The 22,873-nt window shown below is 41.6% G+C and overlaps 2 pseudogenes; one reads left to right on the top strand and one right to left on the bottom strand.

Moving 5' to 3' along the window:
• Nucleotides 1-2,559: 2,559 nt before the first annotated feature.
• LOC133922310 (reticulon-like protein B2) lies at nt 2,560-6,317 on the top strand (annotated as a pseudogene).
• Nucleotides 6,318-13,762: 7,445 nt separating this feature from the next.
• On the bottom strand, nt 13,763-14,350 carry LOC133923168 (uncharacterized; annotated as a pseudogene).
• Between the last annotated feature and the right edge of the window lie 8,523 nt (nt 14,351-22,873).

Here is a 22,873-nt window from a genome sequence, read left to right as displayed (position 1 = left end):
CTCTAGACATATGGCTTACGTCTCTTTATCTTCTCTTTTGACCTCTCTGTTAATTTTATGGATTTTGAGGACTTGCCACTCTCCTCAGTCCTTTTAGGATATGCAACCTCAATGTTTCACTGACACCGTATTCTTTTGCGATAGTCTTTTAGCAGTGATCACACACAAAAATTGACTGCCCAGCGCCAACAACAATTTAAGTCGACTAAAAGGGAAATAATGTACTTTCCATTTCTTAATTAAAGATCAATGTGACTTGTAGAGAGAGACGCCCCTTCCAACAATTTTAAAGAAGGGAGTCGAACCCCGATTTGCTAGCCCACCACCCATGACGCCAGGCAACTAGCGAACTAGGCTAGCTGTTATTTCCATTCCGGCTCCTCTTTTCACCGTGAGAACAAACTGGTCGTTTCAAGTGCCTGCTCATGCGTAACATTCCTCCATCTACACTCACAGATATGGAAACGGAAACCCCATGGTTTGGACGAGCAAAAGCAAAAGCTAGCGGTTTGTTCACTCGCAACTATGGTGATCATAAACGGTGAAATATATATATATATACATATATATATATACATATATATATATATATATACATATATATATATATGCATGCATGTATATGTATATATGTATATGTATGTCATCTGGCGGAGAAAAGCGCCATGTGACCTAACAATCATGTATGCTTGCTGACGCGGCATCTCCTGCTTTCGTACACACTGACTCTGTATTCTCTATCTTTCGATCAGGATTTGCTTGCCGAAAAGTAAGATTGTTAGTCACTTGCCACTATACCTGCCAGCAAAGTAGCGTCAGGAAGCTTATCTAGTGTGAGCTGTGATGGTCTTCAAGTAGGATGGTTGAAAAGACTCGCAGCAATTTTTTAGATGGGAGAAGCTTTGTTTCAAAATGAAATAATGTCCCAACAATAGTGAACGAATACATTAGTACATTAGACAATGAAGAATTTCATTTGGCCATGAAGCATCCAGCTATATGTTGTGCCATAAATGAAGGGTTCAAGAGCCCCGATGGCTAAAAAAAAAAATACAACACAGTTCATATATTCTAGGTGATTGTTTTTTTTTTCTTATGCTCAGTGGACGACGAGTAACCGTTGGCGTGTTAAAGATTTCAGGATCTGGTGTGCTCCATATGCTTGCTTAAAGAGATGTATGGGTTAGTGACCCAGTCTGGTGGCGGCGGCGAGGTGGCGGGGCTGTCGTCAATTGTGAGAGGTGAAGGATTGCCGGTTGGACGGTGTTGAGAGGAGAGAGGCACAATAACAAAGGTAAGTGTGGAGGGGTAGCGCCTATGGATGTGACGAAGATGGAAGATTGGATGACAGGGAGAGAATTGATTGTGCTGACACGAGGTGAAAGAAGCACAATGTAAAGACAAAATAAGTAGACAATATGATAACCGATATATAGATATCGAATGAATGTGCGTTGTTGAGATCCTGTTTTTAGCCGATTAATGTATAGTAGGTAAAAAACTACAAAGGATTACATTCTTTTAACCCATACGAGTAGGAATATCTAGAAGGTGATATTTAGATAAAAATATTACAAGGATATTAAGTAAGGGTCAGTTAAATGCAGAAATTTCACGTCAATTCGACATGAAGCAGTTCAATTAATGCAGGAATAGTAAATAATTTACATGTTGAAAGGGCATAGTTTCTTTACTAACTTAGTCCCTGTTTGTTTCAGTTTCGGATTCTGGCTTTCAGCTTTTATAATTCGAAGCTGAAACAAACAGGTAGCTTTTGGTTATAGCTTTTTAAAATCTGCTGGTTGGATTGTGATAATCTGAGAAGCTGGTTTTTCTCAGCTTTTGATAGATTGTGAAAGTCTATTTTACTAAACTGTCCATTAAATTTTTTTAGAATCTACAGTCTAAAAGCTTTTCACAATCCAGCTTTTAACAATCCAGCTTTTATAAGCTGCTTTTCAGAATCTCTAGCTGAAACAAACAGTCCCTTAAAAACACACTAGGAGGTGATGGGCGGTGGTCCATTCTACGCCACCCTTCTGCCTCCCTCACAAAGTTAGCTGCGCCGACATGTGGCACCGCAGAAAAACAAACCGCCCTCTTGACTGTGAATCATGGAATGCTATAGAATTCACTATTCAAGATTACTTTTCCAGTTTTGCTCAAGGATAATATAATGAGATCAATGAGATGTCTCTTTGAGCCTGCACATGAACACGTGGATCTCAAGTGCATATTGTAATCAGGGATTAAAATTTTATCGAAATTTCTATCACGCTCCTGCCGCAAAAAATCCCCCTCGCTTCTCTTCTCCCCTGTTTCTGTCAGGAAAAAATGTTTTTAGTTGCCTGAATTTAATCCAGGCTGACTTGATAGATGTTTATAGTTATCAGTATCTAATCATAATTTTAACTTCAATATTTATTTATACAGACTCAAATTTAATCAATAAATAAAAACTCAACTTAACTATAACTAACTAAACACTTTTTTCGTTAAATATAATTTGATTCGAGCTGCTTCCGTTCAACCAGATTATATTATACAGCAACCCCGTCCGGTGACCCAAAGCCACTCAAAATATCCGTCCAAAGCAGAGGCGTAGGAAGGAAGGAACCAAGACAAAGGCAGCGCACCAAGAAAGAAAAGGTCATGGCTGGACCAACGGAGGAGACGGCAGCGGCCTCGCAGGGGGACGGCGTCTCGGAGGAGACGGCGGCGAGGCCCCGGAGGTTTTGGCTTCTCGGAGAGGACAAGTCCGTGCACAAGGCTCTCGGTGGTGGTAAAAGTATGAGCTTTTCTTCTTTCTTTTTTTTCGTTTCCGTGTGTTCTTGTTTCGTTTCTGCTAGTTGATTGCTTGTTCGGACCAGATGCTAATAAAACTCGTGTAAGCTTCTTGAGATGGATATGGGTCGTTCAGCTGCAATTCTTGAGTACTCAATTAATAGTTGCACTAAGCTTCAGTTGTTGATGTTAGGCTGTTACTCGCTACAGGCCTAGCAATTGGTTTCTTTCTGAGCCTTTAATTAGTGCTAGGCCTCTGTTCTTGTTGAGAGGCGCAAGTGCCATCTGAGGTTCGCAGACGTTTCCAAGCGGCAAACGCCATACGCTGCTGTTGGTGGAAATGTCGATTCTATTTCTTGATTTATTATTTTGATTGGTGTGCGTGATCATATAGTTGAGCGGAGGTAGTCATGGTGATTTACTCAAGCTGTGATAGTACGCCCTTCTGAAGATGGGATTTGGTGATAAATGCATTGATGGATTTGGTTCTATTCTGCATGCTTAACCTGAGCATTTTATGGACTCACTACTTTACCAGTTAGATGCTGTATTACCCCTCCAAAGCTCTAAGTGAACATGTATACAGATTTCGGCGAAACAATGGTGAGTGAGTCCTGATGATCACGAAAATATCATTTCTTTCCAGTTGTGAGGGGGTTCTACCTATATTTAGTTGTCATCCTACCTACAGCCATTAAGTTTGTGGGTTTTGTTCATAAACATGGGAAGGCTAAGCTATTATAGCTAACCGTCCTAAGGCTTCCCATAAAGTAATGTCATTTATGCGGACCAACTTAGATAGGGGGAGATTTTGATTCAACTAATTTCAACTAAATCGTAGAAATACCTTAAGTGATTGTTATACCCTGATACCCTTGGTTATGCGTAGCAACCCCCCGGATCCGGATACAATATAACGAGTAAGGTACAAGCGTACACCGTATCAAGAACGATGTAGAGGGATCTAGTAGAAGAACCCAAATAACGGCGTTGAAGCAACCACGACAAGAGGACAATATTTTGGCAAAGCTGCTTGGAAATTCTTTAAGCACAATTCCAAAAGAGTACAAGTGATTGCCGCTCTCACAAGCCTACTCGACCCACCCTTTAGGACCCTTGGATTCTTTCCCTATACAAGAATCTAATGCTAAAGAATTACCTAGCCTAATTGTCTTGAGCACTCCTAATTGCCCGTACAAGCCTTGGATAAGACCTTGTGTTGGCTTGGCTTGATTTGATTTCTCCTATGGCCTCCACCCCTTTGTTTATATAGTCCCTTCCAAGGCCTTCCCTCTTGCAAGTAGGAGTCCTATTGCTAGTAGGATTTGGTTCACACCACCTAGTAGAATTAGGAATCCTAATAGCACCTCTCAAGAGTCCTAGTTCGAGTAGGATTTGAGTCACCACACAACAGTGATCATCCTCATTGATCCCAATTTTTCGGACTGGGAGGGAAAATGAATAATTTCCCTGCCAATCCAAATGGTATGGCAGACCCTTAATTCAATTTGTATTTATAACTTTACAACAATCTAGGAGGCAAGAGCCAAGGATGTATCAGAAGGTACATCCTGTTGTTAATATCCCATTACAATGCTGAACTTTAGCAGCAAGTAATGTAACGAAGTGTTAGATTGGATAATTGTTTTCTGTTCCACTAAGAAGAAAATATTCATTCTGGTGAGTGTTATTCAAACATGAATTTTCCAATGAAAAGGTGTATATTTCTAATATTTAATGATTTCTGGATTTCTAGTTTATGTGGGTGTAGTTGAATTTGATCATGCTTAAGGTCCCTAGCGAATGATTTTTGTGATGTCAGTGTTTTTCCAATTAAATGGTTAAAATGATTGCAAGATATAATCCATTGTTAACCTATTTATTGTTGTATGTCATAGTTTAATCAAATTTTTATGTCTTGCATCTCTAGAACCTAAATGTGAAAATGGTAGCAGTAGTATAAAAGTTTTGGATGAAGGTTGAATAGTTTAAACTTTAAAGGGGTGATTTTTTTTTTGTTAGTTTGCATTTGAAGAGGGAAGATGGAATGACAGTGGTGCGAGCAGCAGTATAAAAGTTTTGGTTGAATAGTTGAAAGGGGTGAATTTTTTTCCTTGTTCGTTTGCATTTGAAGAGGGAAGATGGGAGGATAGAGGTGCGGAGGGACATAGACAACTTTTAGAGCCTTGGAGTTACCAGATCCTGGGGTGAAAGAAAATAAAATAAAATAAAAACGGGACAAAGGATAATTAAAAATCTGATGTTCCATGTTATAAATGATTTTTGTTTGTAAAATAACCCACAACAGTATTAATAAGTTATGTAAATGTACCTCATATTTATAGTTGCATAATATTTATTGTTATCCTGATGCCATTTTCATGTAATTGACTAATCGTCTTCTAACTGTATTGCTGTGTGAAGCTGCTGATGTACTGTTGTGGAAAGACAAGAAGATCTCTGCTGCAGTAATTGGTGGTGCAACTGTATTATGGGTTCTGTTCGAAGTTGTTGAATAACATCTCCTGACTCTGATATCTTATGTGCTGATTGTTGCACTGACCATCTTGTTCCTTTGGTCCAATGCCACTGTCTTCATCAAGAAGTGAGCAAGAATTACTTAGATTTATATATCTTGATGCTGACCAAGCTTGTTAACCTCAAGTATTCTTTTTTCAGGAGTCCTCCTGATGTTCCCGAAGTGCAGATATCTGAAGATCTTGCTGTGAACATTGCACTAGCGCTGCATGCTGACATCAACAAAGCACTTGTCTTGCTTCGAGAGATTACTCTTGGCCATGACCTGATGAAGTTTCTAGGCGTAAATCTCGAAGAATCATTTTTTTTTTGTATTTATTTTCATTGACAGTTTAAAAGTTTCTTCTACCCAAATCATGTTCCAATGTTTCAGGTGATCGTTGCCCTCTGGATTCTTTCGGAAATTGGAAGCCTCTGCGATTTCCTGAGACTGATATACATTGGTAATGGGTCTTTAAACACTGAAAACTCTGGTACTGTGATTCTTTAAACTCCCACTCTAGTTAAGTAAACATTAATTTACCAAACAGCGGTCTTTATGCTCCACACGGTGCCGATATTGTACCACAAGTACCAGGACCAGGTGGACAATTTCGCTGCGAAGGCACACGCGGAACTCTGCAAGCAGTACAAGGTCCTGGACGCCAAGGTTCTGAGCAAGATTCCCAGAGCTCCACCGAAAGATAAGAAGCAGAACTAGAACAAAGGTCAAGTCACCCTGAAACTCGACCTGGAGGATGACCTCACATGCATGTTGACTTGTTTTGGTTCTGGCTGGTACATATCTGGCTTGTCTATAGACTGTGTGATGGGAGTTTGTAACAAACAGTCTGATTGGTTGGTGTTTTAGTATGGGTGTACATGTGCACATGTTTTGTTTGTTTGATCCTAGATGTTCCTTACCACTCTGCACCTGACTCTGGTTGTGAAGCTAGATCGTGTACAACTTTGTTCGAAATGTCATGGACCGTACATACATATTCCACTCGAACTAATTTCCGGTTGCCATTTAATGTCCTTTGGTTTTATTGTGTATGTAACTTCAGGCCCTCTGCTAGTTGTCAGTCACAGCTTCGCTAAGCCCAGTGAGCCGATTCATTCATCATCGAACATAAGCAATGGATACTAAAATAATTTTTTAGAAAGAGCGTGCAAGAGTAAGAATATTTTTCTCAGATCTTGTGCAGTATTTGTTCATGTTATTGTCTCTGTAACTTGTTGAATAGAAGGACATGCATTGTGTAGCATTTATTTCAGAACCGTGTTTGAATGACTGGAAGATTAGATCCCTTTGGCTGTAAAAGAATTTATCGTCCCAAAATCTGCAGACATAGAAGGAACAAGAAAATCACCGCGGCCTATTCCTGTTGCAAGTATCGTCCCATGTAATGTTTCTGAGTTTGATCGAATCTGTGGGAGAGGGGCATTTGAAAAGAGACCGAGAGATAATAAAACAGTGGGACAAATTTGGGTCATAATTCCCTTCCAATTTTTTTGGGTCATAACTGCAAAAAAAAATTCTAATATGGAATTGATGTTCCAATTCTACTGATATTTCTTCCACTTTCGGCTTTGGAACAAACCGATAGAATTTGTGTGATGGTGTCCCATTTTGCTTGATTTCGCTATGCAGTCCATGCATGAACGAGCCAGTGGGAGTGAAGTTACGGAGTACATGAAAAGCACAAGCAGCCATCGCCAAAGTTCGTATGTATGCCGTTTTGAGGGTCAACGGTTTTGCTTGCTCGCCATTTGTGTATATACCATTGAAACTTGTGAGTGGCATGCACATAAATTTCACGTTGAGTGCAACGAAAAACACACAAATTTTAGTATCATAAAAAACAAATATTGAGTTTGAGATGGCACAAGAGCAACTCCCAATGATTTCGCAAAAAAAAAACAACTCCCAGTGGTATACACACAATCTTTTCTTAAATATATGAATAAATTTCATAAAACTATAATTATAGCAAAACTGCACATTCAATATTTTGGCAAAATTTTCAGACAGATACAATTTTAGTTAAAGTCAGACTATGATTAACGTTCTTATATCCGTGTAAAGGAATGGCCTAATATGATGGGCCGAACAACAAGGTACATATTGGAATTTCTAGATAGCTACAAATCGACAAAAAAATGTGCCAAAGATGAAAGAACTATACTTTTAATCAAACTCCATTCTACGAAAAAGTCTGAAAATCACAGGCCACTATTCAGATCATGTCTAAAACCGAGTTTGGATAAGTGGGGTTATCCGATATATTTTACCAAAATATATGTAGAGGATTACAGAACCATTTGCGGAAAAAAGTATACCGTACCCTAGAGATACCCGTTACCGCCTGCAACTTTCTTTTATCATTTATCAAGTTTAAACTCAAAAACTGAATTTGGCTAATTTTTTTGCCGACTACAACCTAGCTTGATCATTTCCCAGTCAATCACATGTCAAAATCACTACTGATGAGTTCTAGTTCAAAATTTTCTCAAACTTTCCTCTCAATTTCCTTAATTCTTATTTTTTACAACATTTGTTAATAGGTACTAGCTAAATCAAACGAAAAATGACAAAACAATATACGAATACTGGTAGCTACAATGCTAGTTAGGGTATCTCTAACAGGCTCTAAAAAGTCACTTCCAAAAACTCTAGGGAGTCTTTCCAATAAGATTCTCTCTCAATATCATCGTACTCTTTAACAGACTCCTAATATCTAACTCTTCATATCCCAACAGCTATATTTTTAAATAACTACAATTCAAATCATAATATTTTTAACAACTATTTTTAAACATATAAATATCAACGACAGTTACCATTGAAGTCATGGTAACTGTCGATGTAAACAATATAAGGGTCCCCCACCGGGATGGGTTGCAACGGTCAGTTTTAACAGTATCCACTTTCGTTCTTTGGCCCATGACCCCCGCGCGACCAGTCGACGCCAGCGTGACCACGACCATGGCCTTCGCAGGATTCCCCGCGACCAGTCATTACTGGTCGTGGGGCAGGTACCCGTCTAGGCCAGTCAAACCTCATTTAATACCGCTACTCATGCCGTTTTCCTTCCCCAGGCAGTTCACTCCCGCTGAGGCGGCATGGCCGGCGCAGAGTTACCGTATCCTGTTCCGCAAACATTAATTGTTGCGGGATGGGCTCACAGACGTGAAAGTGGGCGCGGCAAGCGCATGTGGGAAACCTGCGATAGGACATGGCAGGTCGGGTGCTTCGGGCGCAACAAACGGGGGTGCGGCCGATGGACAGGACGGGCGCTACAGGGACCCAGGGCAGGCACAACTCATGTATACTTGTAATGATTATTTATATCGATTTTCTAGGCAGGCATGGGTCTTTTTGTTGGGCCCACCTGTAAGACTTCTACCCATCTGGAATATAAAGGGGGAATATCTTCTGTAAACGAGGAGAAGGGAAGAAAAGAATACACAGGATGTAGTGCTATTATTCCACAGGGGGCCTGAACCTGGAAACTCTGGTGTTCTTGAGCAACAAACACACACATTCTATAGGCACACCTAGAACGCCAATCACGCACCCACTATCCAGCATACCCCGGAATTATTGTCAGGGATTTACACTCGACATTTGGCGCGCCAGGTAGGGGGCGCGTTTTCGAGTTCTGGTAAGTGACGTTAATTTCTTTTGGGCTATCCATGTTCGAATCCTCGACGGCCGACGAGTCTCGCTCGGAGGATCCGAGTCGCTGTGAGGTGTTCTTCATGGGATACGACCCATACAAACCCGATATGTTTCAGAGTCAGGACATTGGATTAGGATCTGAAGGTCTTGGGGTTCGATGAAGAGCAGCAGAGGCATCTATGTTCCCGGCGCCGATGGGGGCTCACAGACCGCAAGTCCCGGGGGAACCAGTCTCATCAACGGCATCCCTACTCGGAGGAGCGCTCAACGCATCAGGACGGTCAACACCCAACCCTGTGGCGCAAACCAAAACCATCAACCAGGTATGATCCGATCAGGTAAAAGAGTACCTAGAAACTAATCAGGTGTGTTGTTTCTTCGAGCAGGTTCAACCTGAGGACGAACAGAGGGGTCCACACTCTGCACTTCTGACATGGGTAACAACCACTTCCCATTGGATACCAGGACCTAAGAAAGGTAACCCTCTCCTCCCCCGATACTGACCACCCATCGATAGGAAGGGGGAATCTTTGTCCTACCTTGCAGGATTTCAAGGCGCCACGGGCGCAGTACTGGTCCCTAAGCGAGGCGCGCTTCCACCGACCAAGAACGAATGAGCACAAGACCCTGCATCGTCAGGTACATGGTTCAATTGTGTTTTTCCAATTAGTAATAACATTGCGGAGTATGAGGGCCTCTTATCTGGAATGCGAGCAACACCCGTGTGGAGGGAGTAACACCTATTAGCGATGAGGAACTTTCTACTGGGTGTGACCCTAGAGCCAAAGGGTTTTTCAATGCTCGGACCAGACGATGGCGACATACCACCCCGAAGTAAGAAAGCTAGAGTGACGCGCCATCGACCAGGAAGTCACGAACATCCCTCACAAGGACTACTTCCTTGGTCGATGGGCTGGTCCGTCTGGCCTCTTCTTGCGAACCCGCCCCGGTCAGAGTCTTTGGGAAAAAGATTCACACAATCACCCACCGTGGTCTCGGACCAATGTGGAAGGGATGCTCCGCTAGGAAACGAAAAACCAGAGGCAACACCTTTGGAGGCAATGCCTCCCCCGGTGCCGTTAACCTCGAGTGGCCATCATGTGGTCACCCTTCTTAATTCGGGTACGGTCTAGATGGATCAGATCTTGGACTACCTTTAGAATCAAGCAGCCCCTGATGACGATGTGTCAGCAGAAAGGGTCACACGGGTAGACCGTGAGAATCGTCCTTGGTAGAGGGACACCTCTACCACCAAGGGAGCAACGACTCTTGACTGAAATACATCGCTCAGGATGGGGAGGGGGAAGCACAGTGTTCCCTAACATCCTCGGAGACATACATGGAGGCCGAACCTCACACCACCCTCCAGAATGCTTGCGAGCAAGTGAAAAAGGTGCGAGTCATGCCAGTACCACGGCCAAAATGCTAACCTACCAGCCCAGACACTGCAAACTATACCACTCTCTCGGCCTTTCGCTATCTGGGGTCTTGACATTGTAGGACCATTCCTTAAAGCCCCAGGCGGTTTTAAATTCCTACACGTGGCAGTCGACAAGTACACAAAGTGGATCGAACCCGAGCCCGTTAGGGAGATCACCACCACAACATCGATTAAGGTCCATACGAGCACTAGTAGTGCGGCTTGGCAATCCAAGTCACATAAATACGGACAACGGAACTCGATTCGCCAGTTGGGTATCACATGTTGGTCTCCTCGAACGGCCAGCCATCCGGGCCTGACCAAGTGGCCGGGTGAGGACGAAGATAAAACCCGGGCGAAGAGTTCTGCGAACGTGCTCTAAGTCTCGAGCAGCCTGGTCCCAACAAGGCCTCAGGGGCCGCCGCGACAACTAGGCGCGGGAAGGGCACTGGTCATGGGAGACCTTGACCTGGGTTCAGTCCAAGGCTAGGTAGGTCATAATAGGCTCCTCCCGGGGATGTAGGGGTGCTCCAAAGCCACCTATAGTTCCCTGGCCTGATGGGGTCATGTTAGCCAGGGTGGTCGGCTGCAAATTACACAACCCGTGAAACACCGGTCCTGTGTATGAGATTGCTCGGCGATGAGACTATTTTTCTATTTTGCAGGACCTTCCGAACGAGCATGGACATGACTTGTAAGTGTTTCAAATCCAAGAAACCAAGCTTTTTGTGTTGCAGGACTTCACAAACAAATGTGATCTCCCACCAAATTATAAGTATTTTTCGTTTCAAGAACTTGACCACTTGGTCGACAGTTTCTTCCGCCGACCTGATAGTCAGGGGTTAGAACTATTAGGATATGTGATTTGTTTTCTTGCAGCAAGGTCTGTTTAGCCCACTCGCTCATGTTGATGGGACGAGATCCAAAATTGACCGCATGCACGCTGCTAGGGGGATGGCACCCGAGGATTAACAACCACAATGCCACAATCCCTAGCTCGAGTTGAGCTCGGGTCACCACCGAAAGGCTTGCTGGGCTAAAGGTCATCCTTAGTGCCGAGACCTAGCTAGCGAGCGGGTCGACGCGATCCTCCCTAGGCAATACGAGCATTCCGAGGTTGCTCGCTGCCCACGCACAGAAAAAACCCACATAAAGACAAGCATCCTTCATTACAAAGCGACCACTCGAATGAGACCCGGGGATTGGCTCTAGACAACCTTGAGACAATACTCCTAGGACCCAAAGATACCCTTAAGTGGGTCGAACTGGACGATCCAAAGGCAGGAACGAACGGCATACAAAAATGAGTCGGCACAGGTGTCGAGCTCCTCTGTGGTCATCCGAGGGCCTTCAAAACCGGCACCGAGTACCGGCAAGAGGTCCAGGTCAGGGAATTGGTCGCGGACGTAGGCGAGGGAAAGGTAGGAGCCGGAGACCCCGACCTCAAAAAGGTGGTCACTGATGGCCTCGCAAATCCTCTGCTCGAGGCCACCTATCTCCTCGGAGGCAGCCAGAAACCACTCAATGTGACCAGTCACAGTGTTCCCAGGTGTCAGGCGAACCTGAACACCGGCGGACCGAAGCAAAGAGTCTAAGGGGGTAAAGGCTTGTCTAAGATGGTCATAGAATATCACTCGCCACTCATCGCTCTCCTTGGTCATCTGCTCTACGTATTTCTACACCGTCAATAGATCCTCCAGACAACGACGAATGCGGTCGTAGAATTTCTCGAGTCACCCGCTCTAATCCCTCTGCACCGCGAGTAGCTTCTCCCCCGCTCTAGTTTTGGCAGTATCCACTTTCGTTCTTTGGCCCATGACCCCCACGCGACCAGTCGACGCCAGCGTGACCACGACCATGGCCTTTGCAGGATTCCCCGCGACCAGTCCTTACTGGTCGCGGGGCAGGTACTCGTCTAGGCCAGTCAAATCTCATTTAATGCCGCTACTCATGCCGTTTTTCTTCCCTAGTAGTTCACTCTGGCTGAGGTGGCATGGCCGGCACAGAGTTATCGTATCATGTCCAACAAACATTAATTGTTGCGGGACGGGGTCGCAGATGTGACAGGGGGCATGACAGGCGCGCGTGGGAAACCTACGACAGGACAGGGCAAGTTAGGCCCTTCGGGCGCAACAAACAGGGGTGCGGCCGATGAACGAGACATGTGCCACAGGGACCTAAGGCAGGCACAGTGTATGTATACTTGTAATGGTTATTTATATCGATTTTTTAGGTAGGCATGGATCTTTTTGTTGGGCCCACCTGTAAGACTTCTACCCCTCTGAAATATAAATGGGGAATATCTACTGTAAACGAGGAGAAGGGAAGAGAAGAATACATAGGATGCAGGGCTATTACCCTACGAGGGGTCTGAACCTGGATAACTCTGGTGTTCTTGAGCAACAAATACACACACATTCCAGAGGCACACTCGGAACGCCGATCACGCACCCACTGTCCAACATATCTAGGAAGCATTGTCAGGGATTCACCCTCGACAATAATAATAGTTACAACTCGGGTATAAACAATGTAACTCTAGTTACGACACTAGCAGGTGCACTGTGACCACAGTTAACATTCAAGTCATGGTAACAATAGTTACAACTCGGGCATCGGTAGTGTAACTCTAGTTATGATACTGGCAGGTGCACTGTGACCACAGTTATCATTCAACTCATGATAACAATGTTACAACTTAGGCATAAGCATCGTAACTAGAGTAAATGGAATTACAACACCCGCACACTATGGTAAAATATTTACGACCTATAGCAATCTATAGGATTTGCACCATGGTATCATTCCAATACCATCCAAATCTTATATATTAGAATTTTAGAAGATGGTGCTTATAATATTTGCACCATATCTATTACACAATCTATTTTAATTTTGCGAGATCGATATGATCTCTATGAGAAGAATCAAGCCGTCATACATCTAGCATATCATGAAATTAATCATTCTCAGGCCTAAAGTCTAATGACAGTCAGCGTAGGACTCCACTTGCCACATGTCTTCATACTCCATATATACAAAAATATCAACACTGGAAATTACCAGGGATTAGAACTTGATCTTTGTATGATCAGTTTGTAACTGACCTGCATCAATCGCACCATATCGACAATTAGTCACCTGCTTCTGAAAAGCAAATTGTGGGTTGGTTGTGTGGGGTAGAGCTGTGTCTAATAGACTTAGAGAGCACTGATTATTACCAAGGAAATAACATGTTAGGGGCGGATTGTTTCATAAATCTGGAGCACCAGAAATGAGATAATTCAAGTTCACATCTTTGTGTAGGAGTATAGGCAGGTTGCTGAAGTCAAGTTGCAGATTCACGGTCGTGAGCTTCATGGACAAGAACTAAAAGTGTAAAAAATAGAAAAAAGGATCAGAATTTTGAGCTACAACCGTGTGACGCAACCAAATGTAAGTGGCATTCTCACCTCAACTTGCTGCTATAGCGATTGAATGCAGGAAACAAGTCGTCTCTCGACGTCGCCTCCTCCACCTTTAGCTTCACCAGGCTCTCATCGCTGCCCACTTTGCAGCTTTTCCCATCCGACCCCTTTGCCTCTCCACCTACCAAACCAAAATTCAGAATGAGACCAACACATCACGAACTAGAAAGCTAGATCATGGTGGAACCCTCTCCGCGCTGCTCGTTCCCCCCTCCACCTTGCCCAAGCAGGCCTCATCACACTTCCCGCCACGCTCCTACGGGTGCCTTCCTCTTCCTGGCATTGCCGCTATCCCTCGCGCACCCACGCCGGGTCGGACACCGACGACCCCTCTGAGGACCTGTGCACCCCGAATAGGTCGGCACCACTGCTGCCGCAGAGCATCTCCAAGAACCCGCCATCCAACATGTTGAAGTGGAGCCCCGGAGCAGAGGCGGTGATGCCCATCAACATGCTGGTGACGTAGTCATTGTCCATGGACTCTAAGGAACCACAATAATTGCACATGAAGCAAAGGGAAGTCGTCGCCTCTTTCGAGCTGATCTTTTCGCCGCCCTCACCCGACAAGCGCTGCAGGCGGCCGCAGCCGACCGCCAAACGACGCCCTTGCCGGGCTACCGGGGGCGCGCGAAGCAACCACACCACTGGCGAGCGTTCTGCTGCGGGCGACACGGGAACCAACGGCGATGCGCGAAGGAGGCGCGTGAAACGTGGGAAGAGGGCGGGATCCAGGATTTCGTCGACTGGGAGTTCGATCAGGGTTCGCTACATCTTGCGAGTTCGGAGGCATTTTTGGGCGTAGCTATTTTTTAGAACGTTTTTGGGTTTTTGTTGGAAGAGTTTTTCGACTCATGTATCCAAAATTTAGCTATTAGAATTGATTTTAGGTATCTGGTGGAGTTGACCTTATACCTACTTGTACGACCAGTACTCGTGGGTCTTTATTAGACCTGAGCAAAACATGTCCAGCTTGATCCCGCCTAAAAAGATTTAAGATATTAGACCCGATGATCTTTTAGGGCAAGGCCTATGCAGCACTTGCCGAGCCCAAAACAAACTGTGCCCGTCTCAAAACATTAATTTAAATTATTTTCACATGTAAAAATGACCGAGCGACCCAGCCCCCCTTTTTTTAAGGGAACGATAGTATAACTGAGTGGGCCTGGCCATAGATTTTCGGTCTGAAACAAACTGAGCTTTTTGCTGGACTGGGCCGCAAAATGCTCATGTATAGTCTTTACTATCCCTCGTTCTCTTCCTTTGCCTCTCTACGCTCAGAAAGTGTGGTAAATCTCTTGCAAATATTGAAATGCCTAAAGTTATTGCAAATAAATTAACGTTAAAAAATAACTACCTATGATACATAGTTTTGCAAAGAGTAAATTTTACAAAACTACAATTATTCGTACCTTTGTAACGCAAAACTACAACTTCTGAGATTTATTTCATAAAACTACAACTATTTATGCCCTTAGTAACGCAAAACTATTTTTTGGTCTGATCCCACCTGTTATCTACATATTACTTGATTCCACTATTATGCTGAAAATATATGGTTGATGAGTGCGACTATGCAAAAAAGTTATAATTTTGCATTATTAAGGACACCAGAAGTTGTAGTTTTATGAAATATATCTCAGAAGTTGTAGTTTTGCGTTACAAAGGTATGAATAAATGTAGTTTTGTGAAATTTGCTCTTTGCAAAACTCTGTATCATAGGTAGTTATTTTTTTAACGTTAATGCAACAACTCATTTCTTGTTAATGTGAACTGTAGAAACATCTTCAACAAGTTAGAGTATATAATTCTTATTCATTGGACATGATCTCAAGAATAGTTTCACCCATGAAAAACATGTCAGAGAATGCTCTTATTATTATTTTTCCAATAACCTTGTCATATGATCCTAGATACAAAGGAGAAATCTTCCTGATACAGAATTATCCTAGATACGAATGTGACAACAATTGTCTTTACAGATTTTTGTAGCAAATGTTTAATATAGCTTTTTGGTCCTTATTGCAGATATTTCTACCCTCTCTACATATTAACATTGGTTAGTTTATTGTTTAAACATTGACAAGAAATGTCTTGATATTCACAATTAAGAAGCTACAAGACATGGAGGAAAGCCATAATCAACACAAGATTGCAGATAAAATTATGATAATCTTCCCCTGATCCGGTTGTGTGCTTTGCTTCTTGTTGCATATTACATAGACTTGTGCTTTAATATTTTTATGACATTTTCATGTGTATTGTAATGATGTTCTAAAACTGGGAATATACATACACATGCATAGTGGGTGGATGTGTGTGATGAAGAAAAACAATTATAGTTAGTAGGTGATCAAGATATATAATTTCTTTTGCTCATGCTAACATCTCCAATATATCAACCATAAAGTGACCACTAACCCACATATTTTTTAGCACACAAAGCATGCGTAGTTGCCAGCCTATTTATGTTTTTCTTTTTTACAGTTGAAACATTGCCACATGGAAAAGTTGCAATCCAATTATTCAATAGAAACTTTAGACATGTGTAATTTGTCGTTATTCTAGAAAATCTCTGCAAATATCTAAGGTTTACTTTGTAATATTTTTATAGATACTCTTGATATATGCATCATATTGTTTCTTTATAAATTATAGAGACTTTTATTTGAGTTCAAGTGAAAGAATGCTTGTCTAACGTTAGGCCTAATGTGTAAGGACAAGACAATGTTTAATGAAAGATATTAATCATGTCCGATCGAGACATAATTATTCCAAAAAAAATATTTTCACCATATTTTATGCCTAATTTTGGTTACCATAAGTTAATCATGTTGGTGAAGCATGGGCGACCAGAAAAAAGAAAAACAGAAACTGTAGAAAAGTTTTTTTTCCGCTTTCTTGGTGAATGCCTTCGTTTTGGGAGAACGTTTGCTAGATAAAAGTAACTAGCACCTGTCATCTTGTTTTATGTGGGGCCACACTTGTTTCTTTATTCGATTCTTTCCCCACTCTTGCAGGTTTCTTCTCGTTATTAGTTTCATGCTTAATACTACTCAAGGGTTGTTTGGTTATCTAGTTACTAAATCGTGAACCTCAAAATCCAAATACTTAACTAGAAAAGCTGTTTTTAACTAAATTATTTAAACTTAAACTAGAATTTCTACTTATAGGTCAGCCAAATTAGGCTGCTTAAATAGGGGCAACATACTTGTAGTTTATGCAACAATTGAAATTATCCGGTAAAAAAATGCATAAATAAATATAAACATAAAAATATTCGTATTTCTCACTGAAAAGCATAGAACATTGTTATTGCTAGAAATTGGTCCAAATCGCAAATAAATAATTTTCAGGAGTTGGAACACACCGTAAAATCGAGATTATCATCATCACATTGGACAGTTGTAAACTTTTATAAATGAAGATGCAACAAACAAAACATATGCGCTTTAAATGTAAAGAAAGGCACAACAAGTCAGAGTAGATCATGCAACAAATAGATAACGTTGATGCAACTAATTTTTTATGTACATGCTGCATCCATTCATCGCCATAGAAGTCGATACCCTGCAGATTCGGTCCCCATTGGTGGCTCACTGACGGCTTTGCCTAACCGACATAGGGTGCCTCCAGGGCCTAGAGGGCAAGACGATCTCCTGCAGCACTAGCGTCTCCACATTGTTGGTGTGGTTCAAATCCGTGTTAATGGCTGCCTCCTCATACTTCTAAAATTTTGCATCCATGCACATGGAAGCAGGGGACAAAGAGGCAGAGTTATCATACAACGACATAGCACAGACGGTGAAGCAATGATGAGCGTGTAGAGAAGGAACAAAGTGGTAGTAAGGCGTCCAATTTTTTTGTACTTGTCGGACGTCGTTGCCACAATATTACTGATTAGTGCTTCATTGCTTTTGGTATTATGTTTGACAACACCTCTCACATCATATAGCCAATTAGCTGCACATGCTCGATACAACGGATCACGTTGGCCCTTATCACGTTTTGTAATTGTTGTAGATTTGATACATTCTTTTTTTTTTATAAAACAGTAGGATCATTCCCTACTAATTATATATATTAAAAACCAAAAAAACAAACCAAAAACAAGAAAAAGACCTATACATGTTATTCTAAAGAAGCAAGCCATTCGGACATAAGGTTAACATTTGCAGCTTTGGCTCTGTGGATAACCAGAGCAAATTTCTTTTTTAAACAATTCCCAACTTTATGAACAGAAGGAGAAGCATCATTAAAGATCCAATCATTTCGGACCGTCGAAACACTGCAGCACATTAAAATAATAACCTCCATAGCAAAAGGAATGGCCAGATGTCTTCTAAAACGATTGAAAATTACGATCAAGCCAAGGCCATTGTTCACTGGAAGATGAAGAAGAGTCCAACAATTTCTAGCAAAATTACAATGGGCAAAAAGATGCAAATTACTCTCCTAAATTTGGCAAAGGCAAATGTCACAGATATAAGAAGGGAGATACATATTTTTCCGATGAAGAATTTCCCTTGTGTTCAGTCTGTTTTTAAGCAAGAGCCAGAAGAACACCTTATGCTTCATTTGACAACAAGATTTCCAAATCCAATTAAAAATTGGTTGAACGGTCTGTGACCAATAAGGAATTTATATGGTTTATTGGCCGAATAGAATGCACTTCCCCAAATATAGCTCCAAGAGTCTTTCTGGTTAAGAAAAACCAAGCTGGAGAGGTGTTCAAGCAAAACCTGGTACTGGTCATAGGCTTACACCGAGAGGGGGAGATTGAACGCCTCTGAGAAATTGTTTAGTATGTGAACAGATTTTATTGTCAATTTAGGATCTTTTACAAAAGAAAACAACTTTGGAAAAACCTAATTGGGGATAAAGCCAGCCCAAATATCATCCTAAAATAAGACAGTACTTCCATTACCAATTTGGGAAGAGGCAATACCTTTAAAGGTGGTAAGGAGCTTTACATTATCTCTCCACCAAAAGGAGCATCTTTTTGGAGTCTCGTGTAAAGTACCATTTCCGTAGTAGCTTTCCTAAATTAGGTGTACCCAAGGAATATCACACTTGTTATAGAATTTATGAAGATTTTTCAGGAAGAGAGCCTCATTATGAACTCTTAGTTCGATGATACCAAGACCACCTTCTTTGTTTGGTCTACAAATAATTTTCCAGGCTACTAAGGCTGGTTTCTTCACATTGATATCAGAGCCTCTCCAAAGGCAATGTTTTCTATATTTGTTAATTTGTTTGATGACCGTTGAAGGGATTTTGATTGTGCACATGATAAAAGTTGAGAGAGAAGAGAGAATAGTATTCACCATTTCTAACTTACCATCTTGATTTAAGAAGGTAGATGTGCATATTAGTCTCCCTTCTGTTCTTTTGATAAGAGGTATGAAATCTTCAAGATTTGGCTTAGTGAGGCTTAGAGGCAGCCCCATATAAGTGAAAGGGAGAGATCCCTTTTGACAGTTAAAAGTCCTGGAAAGAATCTTCATCTTTTCATTTGAAACATTAATAGGAACCATAATAGATTTACTATAATTAACCTTTAGACCTTTTGAATCAACATAAGTGTTTAATAGTGCTTTAAGAACAAGGAGCTATCTTGGGCAGGCTTGAAGAATCAAAGCGTATCATCAACGTACTAGACAATAGAAAAATCGTGCTCAACCCCCACTTGAATAGGAAGATGAAATAAACCCAGGGCCATTGCTTTATTTAGAATACTTTGAAGAAGGCCAGCTGCCAAAACAAAAAGCAAAGGGGAAAGAGGGCCCCCTTGCCTCACACATCTCTTACAATGAAAAGTTTTGCCTAGAATACTATTAACAAGAATAGCTGAGGTGCCTGATTGGAGAATTTCAGAAATCCAAGAAGTCCAGCGGTGTCCAAAGCCCTTATGCAACAGAATATCAATAATAACTTGGTTCTCAATTTTATCAAAATCCTTTTCAAAGTCAAGATTAGGAAGCACAATCTCCTTTTTTTGATTTGTGACAGATATGTATATACTCAAAAGACTAGGCTAAACAATCCTGAATAGATCTTTCTTTGATGAAGCCATACTGATTTTTATGAACATGTTGCCAGATTACCTATTGTAGTCTATTTGCCAAAAATTTGGTGATTATCTTAATTGAAGAATTGAGCAGAGAGATGGGTCTGTAATCACTCACAAAGGTTGCATTGTCCTTCTTGGGAACCAAAATGATGTAAGAACTACTAATACTTTGAGTGTTGATATTTCCTTCATAAAAAACATTACACAAGTAATAGAAGTCCTAAGAAACCACTGTTCAACATCTTTTTAAGAAGTCACCATTAAAACCATCCGGCCCAGGCGATTTGTCAAAGGGTAGACAGGCAATGACACTGCTAATTTTTTTCCTTTGTGAAAGGGAGCTTAATCCATTCCAAATCATTTCTAGCTGTCAGAAGATCAGAGAGATCAAAATGCATTTTGACAAAATCTAAAGATCCCAACCATTTTTTAAAGGAAACCCATAAGAGATCTGCTTTTTCCTCATGAGAAGAGTGGGGGACCCAGCCTCATCAGAGAGGACCATGATAGAATTATTTCTATGCATGATAGTGGCATTAGCATGAAATTTTTTTGTGCAAGCATCACCAAATTTAACGTATTTGAGAGAACCCCTTTGCTTCCGATAAATCTTCTACTGAGCTAACAAATGTTCAAGATGAATGAGAATCAAGTCTCTGAAATTCTACTCCTGCAAAGAAAGGTCTCGCAATTCTTCCAAGATGTCCAAAAGAGATGCTGCTGCTAATTCCTGAGAACTCTTCTAAGTTTCTTGAACTTAGCCCCAATATTTTTAGCCTTGTCAAATTGGTTAGATGGTAGTGACCAACCATGCTGAATGATTGACATAAAATGCTCATGCTACATCCAATAATTTTTAAATCTGAAAATCCTGAATTTAGGGATAACAGTTGTGATACTAATAAGACATGACGCATGATCAGAAGTTTATTTGGATAAAGAAGTGATTGTGGTCTTAGGGTAGGAAGTAGTCCAAGAAACTGAAGTAAAAAAAATAGTCAAGGCGAACAAGCAGAGGGGATTGCTGGTTATTAGACCAAGTGAAAGATCTGCCTTTTAAAGGAAGTTCTACTAGCTCCAGACTACTAACAGCAATAATGTATATGCTTTTAAACCAATCAAGAAAGAGATTTTTTCCTTCAGGGGTACAAGGAGCATAAATATTAGTAAGGAACCAAAGATCACCAGAATAAACTAGATAAACTCAATGGTAATAGCAAAATCATTGCTGAGGATCTTAGAGCCCCAAAAGCAAGAGCTTTTCAAGATGTTAATTAAACCACTAGAAGCCCCATTGGAAGGCTGATACTCGAAACAATCAAAGTCTCTAGTACAAATTTTTTTGATGTATGATAAATCGAAAAGCTCTCTTTTTGTTTCCTGAAAAAAAATAATATCACATCGCGATTCAGAAATTTTGCTTATAATAGCATTCGACTTGCCATCAACATTGATGCCTCTAACATTCCAACAGATTACCTTCCAATCTCTTTTAGAAATTCTAAAGTTTTGATTCATAGTAGCAAAAGATAAAGGAGAAACTTCCAACATGGTTAGCATGCAGGTACATACCCAAATAATAAGGGGCAAGGGATACACCATCCCTATTAAGGAAACCCCACTTGTAAACTGACTAAAGACTTAACCGAAACCATGGTCATAACCATTGTGATAAACAGGCTACACCCAAAAGATACATCTTTAAGATGTCCAAAAAAAACTAGGGACAAGACTAGGTCTGTAACTTCTTGGATTTAGAGCGATCGGCATCATCTGGATACTTTTTGTGAGTCTTGCTAGCTGCATTCTTTGGAGAGGAAGCTTCAACAGAGGCAACTTTGGAGGAAGCTCTAGAAACTCCCACTAGCTGAGGGGCACTTTTCTTCTTGATTAGGTGCTCTTTTGTAAGTCTCATTGGGTCCATCTTACAAAAGGATTCACCCAAACTTCTAATCACCCTGGAAGAAAGAATAGGAGGATTGACCAAGTGTGCCAAACAATTTTGTCAGAACAATAGTTCTTTTTGAAACCTTCATTCTTGGATTTAAGTTGTTACTTCTCCTCACCTCAGTTTCCACCAGGGGAAGAGAGGAGGACCCCGAGTGCCTTTTCCTTTTTGGAGCAACTTCTATGTCAATCTTACTAACAGGTTGCTGCTAAGCTGCACACTGCAAATCAGCAATCTGCTGAGCTGCACACTGCAAATCAGCAATTTGAAGACAGGAATTAGGTATGGAGAGATTTAAGGAGGCATCATCATTAGAGTTCTGCAAGATCAAGTCCCAAGCTGAAGAGGATAATAAATTCTTGATCCAATCAAAATAAATAGGCGAGGAAAGAGACAAAGCAATAAAAGGTGCCCATCCCAAAGGGATACTTACAGAGGCAGAGCTAGGACCCAGAGGGCAAAGGAATCTGGCCCAATCCATTCTGCCTGTGGTGCTCCAGGGAAAACCCATATTTTGATGAAAAGCTTCAAAAACTTGATCAAAATTAAGCCCAATGTCGTGCTGGACAAAACCCACTTGCAAGTTTAAGTCAAGGTTGCCTCCATCTGAATTGGAGTTGAGCTGGTCATTTTGTGATGGCTCTACTTCCAACAACTCATTTTGATTAACATCCTTTGGTAAGAAGATAGGAATCTCCAGGTTCACATGTGGCTCCTGAATATTGGCCGCCAAGCCAAGAACCACCCGGGCATCAGGATGAGGCTCGAAGAATTGAACTGAATTATTTGAAGATGTTGAACCAGCCGAAGCAAGGGAGAGGGAGAGACTTATTCCACTGTCCTCATTATCATCGTCTACTTGCATTTCTTGATCAACATTTCCCATATCTTCTAGAAAATCATTTGGTTGAGGGAGCGCCTCGTTTAAATTTAACTGCTCTCCTTGTCCCATAAGACCAGGTAACAAAGCTAATCACCCATC

This window comes from Phragmites australis, chromosome 6, assembly GCF_958298935.1.
Source record: "Phragmites australis chromosome 6, lpPhrAust1.1, whole genome shotgun sequence".
Lineage (NCBI taxonomy): Eukaryota > Viridiplantae > Streptophyta > Magnoliopsida > Poales > Poaceae > Phragmites > Phragmites australis.
Note: the sequence above shows the minus strand (reverse complement) of the source record. Positions and strands in the feature narration are given on the sequence as shown.